The sequence below is a fragment of the Ammospiza caudacuta genome, chromosome 32 (genome assembly GCF_027887145.1).
Source record: "Ammospiza caudacuta isolate bAmmCau1 chromosome 32, bAmmCau1.pri, whole genome shotgun sequence".
NCBI classification, from domain to species: domain Eukaryota; kingdom Metazoa; phylum Chordata; class Aves; order Passeriformes; family Passerellidae; genus Ammospiza; species Ammospiza caudacuta.
The window spans coordinates 1,187,721-1,192,958 of NC_080624.1; positions in this window are offsets into that span (position 1 = coordinate 1,187,721).

Genomic DNA, 5,238 nt, shown 5'->3' on the forward strand with positions numbered 1-5,238 from the left:
CTACTTCCATGAGACCATCCCGAATCATAAGCTGATTTACCTTCCTCGGCTGAGGGTTAGTGTTTTTTTAACCAAAAAGCCCTGAGTTCCAAGAACACAGCAGCTGCGAAGGACTATGCAAGACAAGCGCAAAACTTCCACAACATGGCTGCTTTCACAGCTTTTTCCTTGGGAACATCCCTATACCTAGGCGGATTTATCTGCCTAGGTTAAGACAAGGAATATGTCTAGGTTTATGGTTTTTTGAACCAGGAAGCCTTGAGCTCCAGGCACAGTGCAGCTGCCAAAGGCATCCCAAGGGGAGCACAAAAGTGACACAACATGGCTGACTTCAGTGCTTTTTCCTTGGGACCATCATGGACCCTAGGCTTATTTACTTGCCTCCAGTTGCGGCTACGGTCACGCCAAGGGATTGGGTTTTAAATCAGTAAACCCTGAGCGCCAGACCCAGTGCAGCTGCCAAAGGCTTCCCAAGGGCAGCCAAAAATTGCCTCAACATGCTCCCTCCAGCACTTTTTCCTTGGGAACATCCCTATATCTAGGCTGATTTATCTGCCTAGGGTTAGGGTTAGGTTTCAGCCTAGGGATAGGATATTTTAAAACAGGAAGCCCTGAGCGCCAGGGGCACTGCAGCTGCCAAAGGCATCCTAAGGGGAAAGCAAATGTGCCACAACTTGGCTGTGTCCAGAGCTTCTTCCTTGGCACCATCCCGAAACCTACGCTGATTTAGAAGCCTCCCGTTCGGGCTAAAGTTAGGGTTTTTTAAGCCAGGAAGCCCTGTGCTCCAAGCACACTGCAGCTGTGAAAGGCATCCCAAGGGGAGCGCAAAAATGCCACAACATGGCTGTCTCCACAGTTTTTTCCTTGGGACCATTCCTAAACATAGGCAGATTTAAATGACCAGTGTTAGGTTTAGGGTTAGGCGTAGGGCTAGGTTCAAAGCTTTTTAAACCAGCAAGCTTTGAGCTCCAGGCACACGGCAGCTACCAAAGGCATCCCAAGGGGAGCACAAAAGTGCCATAAAATGGCTGCCTCCACACGTTTTCATTGGCACCATTGCTAACCCTAGGCTGATTTACCTGCCTCCAGTCCCAGCTAGGGACATGGTTTTTTAAACCAGCAAGCTCTGAGCTCCAGGCACACTGCAGCTGTTAAAGGCATCCCAAGGAGAGTGCACAAGTGCAACAACATGGCAGCTTTCACAGCTTTTTCCTTGGCACCATCCCTATACCTAAGCTGATTTACCTGCCTCTAATGAGGTCTAGGGTAAGGGTTTTTTAAACCAGGAAGCCCTGAGCTCCAGGCACACGGCAGCTGAGAAAGCCATCCCAATGGGAGCGCAAAAGTGCCACAACATGCCTGCCTCCACAGCTTTTGCCCTGGGACCATGCCTACCCCTAGGCTTATTTACATGCCTCCAGTTAGGGTTAGAGATAGGCTTTTTAAAGCAAGAGGCCCTGAGCTCCAGGAACACTGCACAGCTGCGAAAGGTATCCCAAGGGGAGCGCAAAAGTGGCGCAACATGGCTGCCTCCACCGCTTTTTCCTGGGCACCATCCCTATACCTAGGCTGATTTATATGCCTCCATTTAGGGCTATGGTTAGGGTTCTAAAACCAGGAAGCTGTGAGCTCCAGGCACATTGCAGCTGCCAAAGGCATCCCAAGGGGAACGCAACAAAGCCACAACATGGCTGCCTCCACATGTTTTCATTGGCACCATTGCTAACCCTAGGCTGAATTGCCTGCCTCCAGTCTCAGCTAGGGACATGGTTTTTTAAACTAGGAAGCCCTGAGCTCCAGGCACACTGCAGTTATAAAAAGCCTCCCCAGGGGAGCGCAAAAGTGACACAACTTTGCTGCCTCCGCTGCTATTTCCATGAGACCATCCCAAATCATAGGCTCATGTACCTTCCTAGGGTTAAAGTTTGAGTTACGCCTAGCTTTAGTGTATTTTAAACCCGGACGACCTTAGTTCCAAGAACACAACAGCTGCAAAGGACTACCCAAGAGGAGCGCAACAGAGCCACAACATGGCTGACTCTACCTCTTTTTCCTTGGGAACATCCCTATACCTAGGCTGATTTACCTGCCTCCAGTGCGGGATAGGGGAAGGGTTTTGTAAATGAGTAAGCTCGGAGGTCCAGGCCCACTGCAACTGCAAAAGGCTTCCCTAGGGCAGCGCAAAATTGCCTCAACTTGCTCCTCCAGTGCTTTTTCCTTGGGAACATCCCTAATCCCAGCCTGATTTACCTTCCTAGGGTTAGCCTAAGGGATAGTCGTAGGATTCCGATTTTTAAAATGAAGAAGCTCTGATCTCCAAGCACACTGCAGCTGCAAAAGGCATCCCAAAGAGAGCGCAAAAGTGCTACAACATGGCTGCTTTCACAGCTTTTTCCTTGGGAACAACCCTAATACCAGGCTGACTTACCTTCCTAGGGTTAGTGTTTGGCTTAGGCCTAGGGCTAGGATTTTTAAAACTAGGAAGCCCTGAGCTCCAGGCACACTGCAGCTGTGGAAGGCATCCCAAGGGGAGTGCAAAAGTGACAAAACTTGGCTGCCTCCGCTGCTACTTCCATGAGACCATCCCGAATCATAAGCTGATTTACCTTCCTCGGCTGAGGGTTAGTGTTTTTTTAACCAAAAAGCCCTGAGTTCCAAGAGCACAGCAGCTGCGAAGGACAATGCAAGACAAGCGCAAAACTTCCACAACATGGCTGCTTTCACAGCTTTTTCCTTGGGAACATCCCTATACCTAGGCGGATTTATCTGCCTAGGTTAAGACAAGGAATATATCTAGGTTTATGGTTTTTTGAACCAGGAAGCCTTGAGCTCCAGGCACAGTGCAGCTGCCAAAGGCATCCCAAGGGGAGCGCAAAAGTGACACAACATGGCTGACTTCAGTGCTTTTTCCTTGGGACCATCATGGATCCTAGGCTTATTTACTTGCCTCCAGTTGCGGCTACGGTCACGCCAAGGGATTGGGTTTTAAATCAGTAAACCCTGAGCGCCAGACCCAGTGCAGCTGCCAAAGGCTTCCCAAGGGCAGCGAAAAATTGCCTCAACATGCTCCCTCCAGCACTTTTTCCTTGGGAACATCCCTATATCTAGGCTGATTTATCTGCCTAGGGTTAGGGTTAGGTTTCAGCCTAGGGATAGGATTTTTTAAAACAGGAAGCCCTGAGCGCCAGGGGCACTGCAGCTGCCAAAGGCATCCTAAGGGGAAAGCAAATGTGCCACAACTTGGCTGTGTCCAGAGCTTCTTCCTTGGCACCATCCCGAAACCTACGCTGATTTAGAAGCCTCCCGTTCGGGCTAAAGTTAGGGTTTTTTAAGCCAGGAAGCCCTGTGCTCCAAGCACACTGCAGCTGTGAAAGGCATCCCAAGGGGAGCGCAAAAATGCCACAACATGGCTGTCTCCACAGTTTTTTCCTTGGGACCATTCCTAAACATAGGCAGATTTAAATGACCAGTGTTAGGTTTAGGGTTAGGCGTAGGGCTAGGTTCAAAGCTTTTTAAACCAGCAAGCTTTGAGCTCCAGGCACACGGCAGCTACCAAAGGCATCCCAAGGGGAGCACAAATATGCCATAAAATGGCTGCCTCCACACGTTTTCATTGGCACCATTGCTAACCCTAGGCTGATTTACCTGCCTCCAGTCCCAGCTAGGGACATGGTTTTTTAAACCAGCAAGCTCTGAGCTCCAGGCACACTGCAGCTGTTAAAGGCATCCCAAGGAGAGTGCACAAGTGCAACAACATGGCAGCTTTCACAGCTTTTTCCTTGGCACCATCCCTATACCTAAGCTGATTTACCTGCCTCTAATGAGGTCTAGGGTAAGGGTTTTTTAAACCAGGAAGCCCTGAGCTCCAGGCACACGGCAGCTGAGAAAGCCATCCCAATGGGAGCGCAAAAGTGCCACAACATGCCTGCCTCCACAGCTTTTGCCCTGAAACCATGCCTACCCCTAGGCTTATTTACATGCCTCCAGTTAGGGTTAGAGATAGGCTTTATAAGCAAGAGGCCCTGAGCTCCAGGAACACTGCACAGCTGCGAAAGGTATCCCAAGGGGAGCGCAAAAGTGGTGCAACATGGCTGCCTCCACCGCTTTTTCCTGGGCACCATCCCTATACCTAGGCTGATTTATATGCCTCCATTTAGGGCTATGGTTAGGGTTTCTAAAACCAGGAAGCCCTGAGCTCCAGGCACATTGCAGCTGCCAAAGGCATCCCAAGGGGAGCGCAACAAAGCCACAACATGGCTGCCTCCACACGTTTTCATTGGCACCATTGCTAACCCTAGGCTGAATTGCCTGCCTCCAGTCTCAGCTAGGGACATGGTTTTTTAAACTAGGAAGCCCTGAGCTCCAGGCACACTGCAGTTATAAAAAGCATCCCCAGGGGAGCGCAAAAGTGACACAACTTTGCTGCCTCCGCTGCTATTTCCATGAGACCATCCCAAATCATAGGCTCAGGAACCTTCCTAGGGTTAAAGTTTTGAGTTACGCCTAGCTTTAGTGTATTTTAAACCCGGACGACCTTAGTTCCAAGAACACAACAGCTGCAAAGGACTACCCAAGAGGAGCGCAACAGAGCCACAACATGGCTGACTCTACCTCTTTTTCCTTGGGAACATCCCTATACCTAGGCTGATTTACCTGCCTCCAGTGCGGGATAGGGGAAGGGTTTTGTAAATGAGTAAGCTCGGAGGTCCAGGCCCACTGCAACTGCAAAAGGCTTCCCTAGGGCAGCGCAAAATTGCCTCAACTTGCTCCTCCAGTGCTTTTTCCTTGGGAACATCCCTAATCCCAGCCTGATTTACCTTCCTAGGGTTAGCCTAAGGGATAGTCATAGGATTCCGATTTTTAAAATGAAGAAGCTCTGATCTCCAAGCACACTGCAGCTGCAAAAGGCATCCCAAAGAGAGCGCAAAAGTGCTACAACATGGCTGCTTTCACAGCTTTTTCCTTGGGAAGAACCCTAATACCAAGCTGACTTACCTTCCTAGGGTTAGTGTTTGGCTTAGGCCTAGGGCTAGGATTTTTAAAACTAGGAAGCCCTGAGCTCCAGGCACACTGCAGCTGTGAAAGGCATCCCAAGGGGAGTGCAAAAGTGACAAAACTTGGCTGCCTCCGCTGCTACTTCCATGAGACCATCCCTAATCATAGGCTGATTTACCTTCCTCGGCTGAGGGTTAGTGTTTTTTAACCAAAAAGCCCTGAGTTCCAAGAACACAGCAGCTG